We start from the raw sequence: 15260 nt of genomic DNA on the forward strand, positions 1-15260 counted from the left end.
CCTTAGAACAGCGTCTGGCACACAGCAGACATTCAGTGAGTTTTAGGTATTGCTATTATTGTTGCCATTTCCCTCCTTCCATGTCCTGCTTTGTCCCCTCATCAAACATAAATTGACTGTCATCTCTGCGATGGACATTGTGGCTCCCCTTTTCAGAAGATTCGCTGTCTATGAGGAGACAGGTCATCAGACAGGTGCAGAAGACAGGCACATAATAGAGGTGTGTCAGGGCCTCCAGGTTATCAGGGATCAACTGTTTGGTGTCTGTGGTTTGTTGGGAAGCCCTCTTGAGGAGGAGACCTGGCATTTGAGTTGAACACGAGATGGAGAGGTGTCCACTAGGCCAACGGTGAAGAGACAGGTGTTCTAGGCAGAGGGGCCCGCATGCAGGAAACCATGGCCGTGTGAAAGACCATGGCGGGGATCTGGACTAAGAAGGCTTATTAGTAGAGCTTCCATAACAAAGTACCACAGATGGGGTGGCTTAGAACTAATTTTCTCACAGTTCTGGAGGCCGTAAGTCCAAGATCAACGTATCAACGGGTTTGGTTTCTTCTGAGGCTTCTTTCCTTAGCTCACAGTTTCCTTTCTCACTGTGTCCTCACCTGGCCTTTCCTCTCTATCCTCATTTCCTCTTCCCATATGACCTCATTTCGCCTATTACCTCTTTAAAGGCCATCTCTCTAAATGTAGTCACATTCTCAAGGTACAGGGGGTTGAGGCTTGTGCACTTGAATTTGGGTGGGAGACACATTTCAGCCCATCAGAGAAGTCATCTGTTAGGTATGACTGGCGTCAGGTGCATGTGGATGAGTGTCGGGAGATGAAACCGTAATGCCAAGCAGCACCCAGATCTTGAAAGGCCTGGCTTCTCATCCGGCAGAGGAGGGTGTTGCCGGATGGGAATGGACACCGCCATCTGCTGGAGGCTCTGCTGGGCCCCCTGGGGCTGAGGAGCGAGGGGCCCATGGGAAGGAACCGCACTCTCACGTGTCAGATGAGACGCTGGTTTGAATTCCAGTTCTGTTCCGTCACACCTGTGGCAGCCGAAGGCAGGCAGCGATTCCCCAGCACGAAGAGGCTCCGCGAGAACAAGGATATATGTGGGTGTGGGGGGCAGGTGGGTGGGGCAGAGGGAGGCGGCTAGAGCTGAAGCTTGCTGTGGCAGCATCAGTGGCCGGCTTGCCAGGCTCCTGAGAGTGAAGAAGCTTCCAAGCAACCGATGAGGCAGGCTCCGGGTTTTCCTTCTCACGCCTGAAGGCCCCTCAGGTGTTCCTACCATGGTCACGTGTCTTACTACCCTATTTTGTAAATGAGAGAACAGCCTCCCTTTCCTTCTCCTGCCAGGTAGAAGCCCACGGCAGCTCTGTGCTGTTGACAGTCAGAGAATGAGATAATTACTCCTCTCCATTTTTAGAATCCAGCTCACACTCAAGCACTTCGGTGCAAAAAAAAAAAAAAAAAAAAAAAAAAAAAAGAGGTGCCATGTTGGGAGAGCAGCATCATTTTGTGTGTGGGTCCCATTTGGTTCAGAGACCAGAGACAGGTATCTTGCCCTGGTTTTACTTGTGTGTGGTTGTAGCTGCTTGGGCACACATCACTTCCTCCCTGTGAGAGTTGAGCTTCTCTTTTGTAAAAAGGGGATGATAATATATGCATGACTAGGACAGTGGTGAGGACTCAGTGAGAAAACATAAAGCCCTTTGTAATAGTTAAAGCATTATGCAAATGTCAGTTCCTAAGATGGAAATAAAAAAAAAAGAGGGGCGCCTGCGTGGCTCAGTTGGTTAAGTGATCAACTTGGGCTCAGGTCCTGATCTCACTGTTCACGGGTTCGATCCCCGCATCGGGCTCTGCTCTGACAGCACAGAGCCTGAAGCCTGCTTCGGATTCTGTGTCTCCCTCTCTCTCTGCCCCTCCCCTGCTTGCTCCCTCTCTCTCTCCCTCAAAAATGAATAAACATTAAAAAAATTAAGGAAAAGATTCAAGGTGCTTGCATTTTGCAATGTTGGTGACTGGGTAGGAAAAAGTAAGCATTTCGATTCCAATGCCAACTCTGTGCTTGTGTCAAGACCTTGGGCAGGGCAATTATAAACCCTGGTATCACTGCCCTGCTTTGTATAGTGGGAAGTGGTGTCTTCCTGTCTCTCTCCTTGCTTTCCACCCTCCCTCCTTCCCCTCAGCTCATCTTCTCTCAGATGATATAAAGATTAATTGGATGGTGTCCATGCTGTCTGCCAGGGAGACAGAAAGCATGAAGTATCATCTGGACGGGTTTGGTAAGCACTAGATTCTCTTTCCTCTGCTTTTGACAAACAGAGTGACAGCCCATCGCTGTGTTTAAACAAGTTAATATGTATGTTCCTTGACATAAGGAAGCGCTCTAATCATGAAATACAGCTTGCATGTCATTTGGTTTTGAGATTTTATTGAGTACTACTAATCTTGACATATTTTGGTTGGCACCTCATTCCTGGTATAGTGGGTTAGCGGTTGAATAGTTTGCAGACTTTGTGAAACAAAATCCTCATTTAATGGTTTAGTTTGGCTACATTTCGAAAATATACAAAAACATAATGCACTTTAATTTTATAGGGATTTTTTTTCAACTTGTGGCTTTGGTTTGGCTCCCCCCCTTTTTTTACTCAATGCTCTTTCTTTTCTCTCTCTCTCTCTCTCTCTCTCTCTCTCTCTCTCTCTGCCTCTCTGTCTCTCTGTCTCTGTGTTATGTTCCAGTTGCATAGCCTATAACGAAAGCTGCAAAGAAAGACAAGCTTGTGAGGTGACTGAACTGCAACCAGAAGAACCCTCTTTGTACTACTTGATGTCAGGAATGTGTTTACACCCTGGCCAGTGCTCTTGCCCTGGACTTTTGTGTGTGAGTGCAGGGGTTCAGAACATCTGAAGGCCACCACGCAGTGGAGTGACAGGTCTGAAGCTCCCCCATAGAAGCACCTGGTCTCAATGTGCAACAAGATTTCAGTCAACACCAGCCCCCGAAGTCACTGAACCTCCATGACATCATGCCCAGGCGGGAAAAGTCAACAGGTCTCTGGCTCAGGTTCCCCTCCCCTGTTTTTCTTTCCTGGGCTCTCAGTTCTGACTCAGGGATGATGTTTAGAAAGCAGAGCTGAGTTCAGGCTGCCCTCTCGATTACTTTGGCTGGAACCTTCCTGAGTACATTTTGCTATCTCTTTGTGATAGAAACAGGGGCACTCACAGTTGGCAGGGGATGCTCTTTCTGTTTTAATTTCGCAAGGCATAATTATAGTTCCAGGGTCTGGAAGCAGCATAGAGTTCTTTGGAGAACTTCACAGGGATTTTTCTGTTATGACATAGTTTATCTGGCGGGGGGTGGGGGGGGAAGTAAGGCAAAAGGCATTTCCAAAGAGGAAATAATAACACTATTCATGTTAGCATGCCATTCCATATTGAGTAGATCACAAAATCAGAGTACACATTTTGGAGGGGAGGGGGTGTGGAGAAGGAGGTGTCTTAAAATGTTGGACTCATATAGTGTGGGAAAATCTGGATAAATCCTGATGAATGGATGTGGGTGGAGAAGGATATCAGGATATAAAAATAAATGTTTTTACTTAGAAAAGCAATAATGAAGCATCCAGCTGTATCTGAGTGAATTTGTAAGTACCCTCGGCCCTGGGGATATGGAAAAAGATCTCACCCTAGTAATAGTAATCTGGCCTAAACCGAAGTCATAAAATTCCCTCTGCCCCCAGATGTTCAGTTAGAGGGTACTTGGTTACTCTGTTGATGTAGCGAGAAATCACGGAACTGCCAGGGGTAATGGAGAGAGCAGTGACAGAGGTAGGGAGATGAGGCTGTTTCTCTGTGATGAAACCTGTTTTTATAGGTGATTCTGATGTACAGTAAGTATTAAATAGAGCAACTAAAAGATGTTTTATTTGAGATTAGTGCTGGAGCGATATTCTCCCCATGGCACTAATAATCCTGCAGTGTTCCCCACCCACTTTCTCACAGGCTCCCTGCTCTGTGTGTTCCAGGTGAGCCATGGTGTCCACGTTTCTGCCTCGGGAAAGGAGAGATTCACCTTTACTCACTGTGCCCATGATTTTTTTTTTTTTTATTTTAGAAAACAGGGGTATCCGTGCACTTTTTGGTTTTTCGGTGGTGGTGGTGGTGCAGAGGAAGATAATAAGTGAATTCTGCCTTTGTAATTTAGTGACAGGGACGTATAGATAGGGGCAGCTCCAGGTAAAAGAGGGCTTTTCAAGAATGGTGTTTTGTAATTGAGTGATCATTTCAGACATTCCTTTATGCATGTATGCCCGGTTTGAAGTCCAAGGGACACATACCATCTCAACCTAACATCTCCGATGCTTTCTGCACCACGCAGGACCCACAATCCTTGTTTAATTGTGTGCTTCTTGCATACTTCAAGGGCTGTCAGAGGAACAATAAGAGGCCTGTTGTTGAAACCACATCGTTTCCATCACAGGGGGAAAAAAATAAGGTCATTGTAAGCTTGGAGCATTGTTAGGTTTGAGCCTGCCCAAATTATTTCATTCATGTTAAAATGTAAGGAGATGAGAAACGTATTGCTTGAGAAGACAGAGGTTATTTTACATCTGCCCCTTCCCCACGCTGGGATACTGGACCCCAAGCCTCTCCCGGATCACCCCCTTTTTAGCTGGAGGGCCAATGCTCTCTGCCACCCCCACCCCCTACCCCACTCTGGCAGTTCGGGTTTGTGTGTGTGTGTGTGTGTGTGTGTGTGTGTGTGTGTGTGTGTTTTCAATTTGTTAAGATGCTAAAATCTGCTTTGTGTGATTTATGAAGGAACTTGAAGCGATTAGTTTCACAGTGCATGAAAATTCCTCAGGTTCAGGGGGGGACGGCCAATCTGTTACACTGTTTGCCGTGGACTGGATGGGAACATGAGCAGCTCGGAGCCATAAGGAGATTGTGTCGAGTTATTAAACACTTGTGGTAAAGCTGCTTATTGTTAATTCCCCGATGTCCTGCTGAAGCGATAGGATAAAATCAGATCGGATTAGATCAAAGAGCCTGGGAGCCAGCCTTTGGAGCAGATTCATTTAATCAATAAAGAGACCTCCTGAGAGAGGGGCAGAGAATAGGGGCCGTCCTGGTGGCTCAGGAGATTAAGATGGGGGTGGGGGAGGTCAGTGGTGGGAAGAAACAACATTTATACATATTTATTTCTCCCCTTCTTTTTGAGACATAATTCTCCTCTGAAACATTTCAGCCATGAACATTTTAGCCACGCTCACCAAAGGGTGTAAACATTTCTGTAAGATCTCATTACTCCAGCACCCCATTACTCCAATAATGCCCTATAAAGCAGGAGTTTATTTAAAAAAAAAAACAGACCAAAAACAACTTCTGTTCTATAAAAAGTATTTCAATAAAAGCAATTTAGGCTTAAATGATTCCCCAAGAAACATTAATCCCTTATGAGTTAATCTGCAAAATTTCCTATTGTCCCTTTGTGAGGAGAAATAAAAGAGAAACACCGAAAGGCCAAAGTCTGGCCCCACCTCCCTCTTTGTATTCTCCCCGTGCCCACCTTCCAACCCCCGCCAATAATTAGAAGGCATTGTGTGTTAAGAGGTATGATGCACGTCCTTCATCCATGATTAACACTTCAACCAGTGCATATTCATTCATCTCTTAGCCCTACCAAACCCCACTAAAATGAGGACTCGTGGAAAAGGAAGTGACACCCATTAGAAAGTTAACCACAGAAAATGAGAGAAAAAATGAAGGATGGAGCAAATTAAGGATGCGAGTCCCTCAATGGTTATTGGCTTTAATGGTGTTATAAAAATGATGTCGGCTTTTACCAGGAATAATTTATATTCCGAATTAAATAAGGATATGTATCTATAAATCCATTCTATAAAACTTAATTTTCCATCTAGATATGCTGATTACTTCAGGCCCCAGCATACCTTTACCGGTTGTTAATTACCACGGGATGGTTTAACACTATTTTCCAAATCAGCATGCATGCATAAAATGACTGCAATCCAATTTGACACATTATTAGTGATGATTATTGTCATAGATAAATTAGATTGAACAGAAAATAACCTTCATCCTTAGCATGTTTTAGCTCTCAGAATTAATGTGATTTGGTGAACACATATAAATAAAAATCTGATGAGTCCCTGCTGACTACAGGGCCTGCTGGTGCTGAAGTGTATCAATTTCATGCAGATGATGAATTCCTTAAGCATTCAATGATAATCATGCTTGATTTGACAAGACTTTCTCATGCTATTTTAGGGCCTTAATTTTCTGTGAAGTTCTGTCAAGTGCTCATCAAGCACCCACTTATCTCCGTATCTTAACCTGGCAGCCAATCACAAGGTTGCCTAACAGTACAGCTACCGAGTGCCAGCCCATTAATATTCGAGTCACGTGACTGTCCAAGGAGAGAAACCAATCAATGGCTGATTAACATTCAGGTCACATGACTCCCGAGGAGAGTAAATGAGTTACACAGTAAGACATCAAACAAATTTTCATCTTGAAAGAGTGATTGCTTTTTCTGCTGCTGTGATGTTTGTCAAATTCGCTCTAGCCTTGTCCAATTAAGCTCCATGAGCTGAATTAATAATGAAGAGATGTAAGTACCGTGCCAGCATGAGAGCTGTGAGTGGTGCCACGGAATATGAACTGCTAAGAAAAAAAAAAAAAATTCTTACAATGATTGAAAAACCGCATCTGGATAACTAGAATAATTGCTTTTGCAATCTTGATGCTGTTGTGTACTTTCCAGTGCAAAGTGTGGACTGGAGTGTGCTGAGACATGGTACTTTGTGTGATACTTCAAAAATGATTGTGATTTTGAGGTTAGAGTGATTTTAAAGGCGTCACACAAATACACGTTAATTGGATTATTGTTTGTGACCCTAGTAATGAATTTCATTTGCACACTCAATTAAGTTCTGGGGCCTTCTAGAGATATGATCTCTCAAGGTTTTTAAATTATCCATAGAAGGGAAGGAGATTGTTCTGTATTCCTGTATCTTGGGTGAAAGAAATGACTCAACCAAGTACTTTAGAGAGAATTTGTGAACATGTGTGTGCATGTATGCATGCACCCACGTGTACTGTTCATTTCATTAACATTCACAGGTCAGTAAATCAAGTTCATCGAGTTATTTCACACTGCATAGGTGAATTGAAGCAGAATGTTCTGAAAAAGGCCCATGCTCTCTTACTGTTGATAGCCAATGACAGCTTTCTTGTAGTTTCAGGGAAAGTTCTATTTATTCACAAAGTCGATGGCATTTCAACACAGATGCGCTACTAAATTCCAGTGACATGTTTAGAATAGAGACCCTATGACTAATAAAGCTTTCATTTCTTCCCTGAAGGGAGTGAGACTTGACTAATGGTTTATTGGAATTATCAAAGAGTGTCAAATCCCACTTAATAAGTTCCAGCATGAAATTAACTAAATTCCCAAAGGCCTTTCTAAAACAATATAGTCAAATAAAAGGTGTTGCGTGTGCTGGAAAGAGTGTTAAAACCAGTTACTTGGAAGTGACGAGAAATAAATCTAACTGTAGGCAGGAGGCAATGTTTACGCATACAGTTAATAACGTTCTTAATGGGACTGCTTGGTTTGGTGATTCCCGTACGGGGAGCAAAGTGAGACGTGGAACGCAGTGTAGGCAAAGGGCCATAAGTCAATTCCCAGCGCTGTTAGTCAAGGATGGAAACTGCCAGGAGAGAAGCAATGAATTTAAAAGCCCCAGCAAGCAGAGAGAGAGGGGAAGGAGAGAGGAGAGGTTCGAGGGGAGAAGGTGGAAGAGTCCAAGATGGACCATCCTGATGTAATGAAAACTTACTTAGTCCAAAGAACAAGGGACCCCAGCATTTCCCCAGACGGATTCCTTTCTGACTGTTCCTTACTAGTGACTTAGAGAATCGTGTTGTCGTTCGTAACTTCTCAGGGACAGAAAGGGCATATTATAGCAATGTTTTGTTTTGTTTTAAAGCAAAAACAGAGATCCCAACCACAAGGCATAAACTGAATTTCAGAGACTTGTGAAAACACAGCTCTGACTTAGTATGAAAAATCTGAGGCACCCAAGGTAATGTAAGTTTAACTCGATCTTCTTTTCCTGAGTATTTTGCCCATGACTCGCTTTGCACCAAACTGGTAGCCTGGAGCTCTGCTCACATTCAACGCACACGCGATGGAGCCGCTTCCTACAAGCACCCCACTTCCTGACACTTGAGAGCCCTGGACGGGAATGTGGCTCAGTCGCTTTAGAAGGCCCTGAATAAAAGGGTATTCCACTTTCTGCATAACTTTACATAATTAATAGTTTTCCATGCAAACTATTGTTTGCCTTAATTGTTGTTTCAACAGCTGTTTTCATTAAATTGTAAAGCCCGCTGTGTCTAATCCTTTGAGCACCACTATTGATAACAAGAACTGCTCTGAAGCTTGCTCTGGAGGAAGAGTTAGCTCCCTGCCAAGCTGGAAAACCGTCATGAAGTTACTTGAAAAATAAGGCCTACAGTGGGACTGGTTGTGTAGCTAATCCATTAGGCTTTTCAAAAGAGCCATGCTCTGTACCCTTATGGCTAAATTGACCCAACAACCAATCAATGCCTTTATTTGCTGCGTGGCTGCCCCGAAGGGTCTTCTAGCTGGGTCCAAGTCGCAATCAAAGCCTCCATCAGTACTGGGTCCCTGATGACATAAATGGCCAAACTTTCAACGCGGCTGGCTCGAGTCCAGTCACACCATTTTGAAGATACAAAGAGGCTGTGTTGCACGGTGGAATTCATTTTCTTGTTTACTTCCTCCAGAAACAAGAGCATCATCAGCACGCTCAGTGCATCGGATCAGACCGCGGAGTTGTTGACAGAAGCTTGGCGAGGCTTGCCAGCTTTCCACAAGAAACGCTGGCTTTCTTCTCATACACCCCCTACCGTTTGTGTCTCCGCCAATTGTAGCACATCAGAGCGGCCATTGAGATAATGACCGTGAAGTCTCATGAGACACTTTGATGAAGTGTAACATTTTTTAAAGGATTTTTGTCTGTGCCAAAGTGATCGAGGCAGCTGACTAAAAATCGCCCCATCAAAATCAAGGCTGATGAACAGCAGGCGGAGGCATGAGCCTCCCCAGAGAAGATGGGGGGATTTTGCAGCCAAAGTGTCTTTCTTTCCACGTCTATGTGTACCACAGATTCCTTTTTTAAAAAGTCATCTTTGTTTCAGATGAATATATGTCAGTGGCTGATGCTTCAGTCTCCAACATTTTTTTAATTTTTTTTTTTTCTGTCAGCCCCAAGAAGATACAGGGAATGATTCCTTTCTGACAGCTCCCTACTAACGGCTTAAAAAATAACATTGTGCTTAATGTGATCTTGGTTGGAAAAAAGCACGCTGGGCATCTCAGTGCAATGCAGGGGCTTTCAGTCAGAGTTGACCCAGTCCTAATGTTCAGGTACATTTAGATTTCTCTAGTTGAGCTGGAATTAAGAGCAGGATACACAAAAGTGGTTCCGAACCCATAAGAATAAAATGAAGCTGGTAACAATGTATACAAAGATTGCTGGCTTCTTTGGGAGAGAAATCACGTGTTTAATTTATTGCCTGGTCTGTCACGACTACCAGTTGTTGAACACCTGCCGTATTCACACGGAGTCTGCGATCTTCACAACGCCCCCACTTTACCACCTCCATTTTAGGTGAGGAAGCCAAGGCCCACGTGAGGAACCTGAGGCCTGGAGATGTTAAGTAACTTGGCCAAACCCAAAGAGCTGGGAAGTGGGGAAGGCATGGTCTGACCCGTGTGCTTGCTCACAAGATGTGTTCTCTTCCCATCTGTGATTCACTGCTTCCATTGTACGCCTGATACAGCTCATTAAATGGTGCTCAGTGGGAGAAGAGGAAACAATTTGTGGTTGAATTGGTAAAGGCAATGAATAAAATGGATTTACAGTTTGCCATTCTCACCTCTCAGCTTGTCAAGTAGACATTAGCTGCATGGCATCCTTTCATACCAGTCAGCAAATGCATGCTCTGAAACCAGGTTTGAGCGTGAGAGAAGCTGCAGTGAGGTTTTGGGTAACCTCAGTCCATCTGCACTTTACCTTCTTATTCAAGGTTGAAGCTCGGGACAGGTCCTGCCCTTGGGAGGAAGTGTGGGCGGTGAGCTCGAGGACTTCTCAGAATGTCACAATTGAAGAGACAGACACCTGTGCTTCTGCAAATCGACGCAGAAACCACAAGTGGAAAAAGGGGGTTACAGTTCAGTTGCCTTTTGACTTTTTGGTTCTGCTTGTGGAGCAAGAATCTGTGTCAGAGTGGGATGGAGGGATAAATTGGAGGAAGAGTGACAGGAAGTCAGGGAGCGGAGAGTAATGACACAGATGCTTGTATTTGCATGTGCAAGTGACATTCCCCTGGGCTCCTTTTAAATGTTTTCATCCTGTTTCCCTAAGTACAGCCAAATAAAAGGTGACAAAAGCTCAGAAAACAGAACAAAGGCACCAACCTAATTTTGTGCACACATTGCAAGGAATAAACTACAGGGTCTCACTACCCTGTTGCCAAAGAGAGCAGGTTTCAGGAGTCAAGATGGATGCTTCCCGGTTTACACTTGGAGTTTACTAATTATTTAGGCTTTGAAAAGAAACAGCATCCTAGATCCAAGCATTGCAGAGAAGTTTAGGCATCCAACTTCGTACACTTGAGGCTTCGTGAAAGAAAAAGGACAAGGGAGGCTAACGGACGGTTGGCAGAGGTGCGGGGAAGGCTTCTCATGACGTGGAAGCCAGGCAGGAACTACATATATCCTTCTGCACAAGGAAACTTGTGTAATGGACCCAGAGGCGTTCTGAGAGGTCTTTCAACCTCCCTTCCATACCAAAGCATGGGCATGTGCATTTTATAGAGGGTGAGTATTCTATTGGGAGAGTCGATCACAAACTCCTTATTAGCTCATTTCAAATAGAAAGCACTCAGACTTGAAAGGAAAGGACTCTAGTATATTATTTTCAGGAGCCCTTGAGTGAGGGAGCCACAAAAAATCCATCAGATTTTAAAGAAAACTCTATCTCAGCCCCTACCCTCACTTTCCTCATTTGTAAAACGATGGCTTTAGATTCTCTGAATCCCTCCCAGCATTAAAAGTGGATAGTGTTGGCATTCATTAAATACCGACTAATGCCTTTCATTTCCACTGATTCTAAGAGGATCTTGAAACTAATTGAATCAGTCCAAATTGACAAATAAAAAGATCTATTTGTCACTTTTCCAAATATGCTCTGCTTCTGAGCCTTTGCTCAGCATTTCTCAAATTGTGGTCCCTGGACCAAGGGTATCAGCTGGGCCTGACGTGAAAATGAATCAGCCCGCCCCTGCCCGAACCACTTACTGAATACAAATTCTGGAAGTGGGCCCCTACCGTCTGCATTTAAACTGCCCTCCAGGTGATTTTGGTGCTTGTTCAAATCCCAGACCACTTGCTCAAGCTGTCCTGGCTGCCTGGGATGCCTTTCTTGAGGTCTGTTTGAGACTTAGTTCAAATTTTGCTTTCTTCAAGAAGGCTTTCCAGCATCTCCTGAATGAAATTAAGTTCTCCTTTTCCTACCATCTCACAGCATTTCCCTTCTACCGTCGTTGAAGAACTTATTAGACCTTCCTGCAATGCCGTGTCTGTATGTGCTAATCTTTGCCCAAGATATGGAGTCTAACAGGGTGCGGGAGGCAGCCTCTAAAATGACCCCTAATGATCCCCATCTGTTGGTAGTCGTGACTTGTATATTCCCCTCCTTTTGAGTGTTGACTTATCTCTGGGTTGACTTATTTCTGTGGCGGAAATGATGGGGTGCCAATGCCAAGATAAGGTTATAAAAAGACTGACATCCATCTTGGTCATGTTCTCTTCCTTGTCCTTCCTCCCTCCCTTTCTCGTCCTCTTGCTTTTCTTCCTCCTTCTCTCTGTCTCTCTCTCTCATCTTTCTCCCTCCTTTCCCCTCCCCCCACCAGACCAGCCACCATGTAAACAAGCCCAGGCTATCCTGCTAGGGAGGCCCTAGAGGGTGAAAGGCACATGGAGAAGGTTGGAAGTAGCCTTGCGGAAAGGCACCTATTAGTGAGCATGCAAGTGGATCCTCCCCTGAGGATCCTTGAACCTTGAAGCGACTGCAGCCCCTGCCTACACTTTGATGGGCAGCCTTGTGAGTGACCTTGAGCTAGGCCCACCAAGTTAAGCTGCTTCTCCGTTTCTGAGCCACAGAAAGTATAAGATGATAAACGTTTATTGTTTAAGTTGTTAAGTATTAGACTGATTTGCTATGCAGAAATAGATAAACTAAATACATAGGACCGGCATGCTTTTCGGGTCTCCAAAGCACATAATAGGGTGCTGTACTCATAAGAGGAGTTTATTGTATGATTGTTGGAATCAGAGGAATGTTGCTTTGAGAGATTTTCAAGAGTGGTCAATTTCTAGGTTTAAAAGGGATGAATTCACTGCAAGTCCCAAGGAACATATGTTGAATAAGTTATAGGAAAAGAATAAAGAAGGTGAGGGTTAGGAGAACCTGGAATAAAAGGAAGAAGGGGGAGACATGTGGTCAGTTGGAGGGAAACTCACATAGGCTTTTGGACTAAGTTTTCCTGCAGTTGTGGTTTTCAAACTTGAGGAAATAAGAGATTTTTAAAAAAACAATTTGAAGAAGATTGAGGCCGAACTACCCAAATAAATATCTGCAATATGATAGAGAAAGCCCAGAAGTGTGCAAATGTCAGCCAGAGGCCACCCTTTGAAGACCAGGGCAACACTGAAGAGTCCGAGTTTAGATTCAGCCAAGACAAGTATCCAAGTGACTCTGCGTCACATCTATTCATGTATTCTTTTCTCCCAATGACCTACCTTTGTCTCAACATCCTGACATTCTTGTGTTCTAATCATCAGCTCCCAAATTTGCCTTGAATCATCTTCTGAAAGGAAGAACAACAAATCATGTGGGATTTGAGAGCAGCTAGCTGGAATTCGGTCTTCCTTCTTGTGTGCACAGTGTCCTCCTCTTGCCCTGTGCAGTGCACTTCTGGTTTCTTTCCCCTTCCTGGCGCGCAGGAGGGCTGGCGGTGCCTGAGAGAGGAAAGGGGGTGGTGAAGGCAGGCCAGCAGCCCACCTGCTCCCAGGACCGGAAGCGTGTCCACAGCGTGATGACATGTTTCTCATTCTAACCTTAAGGAGCAGGACCTGAAATTCTCCCTTGGTGCTCCTGAATGCTACTGCTGGCTCCTGCCACGCACACACACCCGCACGCACACGCACACACACGCAGGAGTGTAACACACTCCTCTGAAAACTTGAGTCGTAGAGAGAATGCAGCGAGCTGGAACCGGTGGTGGGACAGCCTTCTCCTGGTACTTCAGGACATAATGGAGACTGACCAAAGAGATTACTGACTGGGTGAAGAATGGAGACTTTAATTTCAAATGAGCTTGTCTGCACTTTGCTTGAGAAAAATCTTGGCTTGGATGACACCCAATATAATACGGTTTATTTGGTGTAAGTGCAAGTATTTTTCTTTTCCTTTTAATTTTCTCATTTCCTGAACACAGGACTTTCTTTCTGAGGAGTGTTTCATACCACTGTTGTTGTCATGTTTGGCTTCATTTTAAAGAGTAAAAAAAAAAAAACAAAACTGTTTAAGAGAACGGCTCAATTAAGTTTTATATATTAGCTTGGCGACTGCTTGTGTTACTTAACTAAAGAAAAGCCAAGAAAAACTATATAATTCTGTGATTCAAGGCACAGCACTTCAGAATAAGTGTCGGACAAAATTGTTTCTCTTACCATCTGAGAGGTGGCCTCAGCCAGCTTTTGTGGGTTTGGAGGGATTTTGAAGTTGTCACTTTACAGAAACTGTGATCTTGTTGGGGAGATCCTCTGGACGCTATTCATTGCACTTTCTCTCTTGTTCCTTTCGCCACATGCCTGCCTCACCCTCCCAACCAGTTTTCCCTCTGAGGTGGCTTTGGGGAGAGATGGCAGTCTCCTCTCGCTCCTGGAGAGAGAAATGTGAGAGGATGAGAGCCCTACATTGCTCAGTGAGTGGGATGAGTTAGTTGAGGAAATGGCTCACATGTGGCCAGTTTCTCTTGAATTCTGCGAGTTGTGCCACGTCCCAATGGACGTAAGTTCGATTAGATAACTCTTGTTCAGCAGATCTCACACTCCCCTTGTGGATTTACCTGAATCTACATTTTGAGAGAAGATAGAAAAACCACACTGGTCTCTGGTCCAAGTAGTTTCTAATGCATACATGTCAGATATTAGAAACAGTATCTTGGGGCATCGGGGTGGCTCAGTTGGTTGAGCATTTGACTCTTGATTTCAGCTCAGGTCATGATCCCAGGATCGTGGGATTGAGCCACAGTTTAGGCTCCTCACTGAATATGGAGCCTGCTTAAGATTCTCTCTCTCTCTCTCTCTCTCTCTGCCCCCTCCCCTGCTCTCTCTCTCTCTTTCTGTCTCTCTAAAATAAAAAATTAGGGGTGCCTGGGTGCTCAGTCAGTTAAGCGTCCGACTTAGGCTCAGGTCATGATGTCGTGGTTCCTGAATTCGAACCCCACATCGGGCTCTGTGCTGACAGCTCAGAGCCTGGAGCCTGCTTCGGATTCTGTGTCTCCCTCTCTCTTTCTGGCCCTCCCCCACTCATGTTCTGTCTCTGTCTCTCTCTCTCTCTCTCCCTCAAAAATAAACATTAAAAAAAATAATAATATCTTGATCCCTCTTCCACTCTTGCATTGGTGTGTCAACTGGCTCAGATATCAAAGCTGGGCTACAACCAGCGCCCTCTTTGGCCACCCCAGCTCTGAGGGCTCATTCTAACCCCTCAGCTTGTCCTAACCTAACCCTGTCCAACTTCCATTCATTTGGTCTCAGAAACACTGAGGTGCGTCCTGCTCTTCCCCATCTGAAACGTCTTCCTGCTGAGGAAGACGCTGAGCGTAGGCAGAGGCCAAACAATGCTGGCGTGCAGCGATGGCATTCAAAGAACCGGTGCTACCCAGCCCCTGCCTCCTCCCTCTGTTTATCCTTTTGTCAACTTGGAAGACATTTGCCAGGGTAGAAAAGCCACACATTCCTGGTATAATTTATAGAGTACTGTTAAGAGATGGTATAAGTGGTTTATTTTTATGGAGGTTATTACTGGTCACAAAACTTCAAGTCAGCTATTTGCAAGGAACCCATATGAAGGAAG

At 44.6% G+C, this 15260-nt stretch overlaps 1 long non-coding RNA gene across 1 annotated transcript in view; it reads left to right on the plus strand.

Moving 5' to 3' along the window:
* Positions 1 to 13697, plus strand: part of LOC147574758 (uncharacterized) — a 108477-nt gene extending 94780 nt beyond the window's left edge. Inside the window, exon 2 of the long non-coding RNA XR_015243481.1 lies at positions 13241 to 13697. This is a non-coding gene — a long non-coding RNA (uncharacterized LOC147574758). The remainder of the gene's footprint in view (positions 1 to 13240) is intronic.
* The last annotated feature ends 1563 nt before the right edge of the window (positions 13698 to 15260 follow it).

Source organism: Puma concolor, chromosome D4 (genome assembly GCF_028749965.1).
Source record: "Puma concolor isolate L17-30 chromosome D4, mPumCon1.1.hap2, whole genome shotgun sequence".
Taxonomy (NCBI): Eukaryota; Metazoa; Chordata; class Mammalia; order Carnivora; family Felidae; genus Puma; species Puma concolor.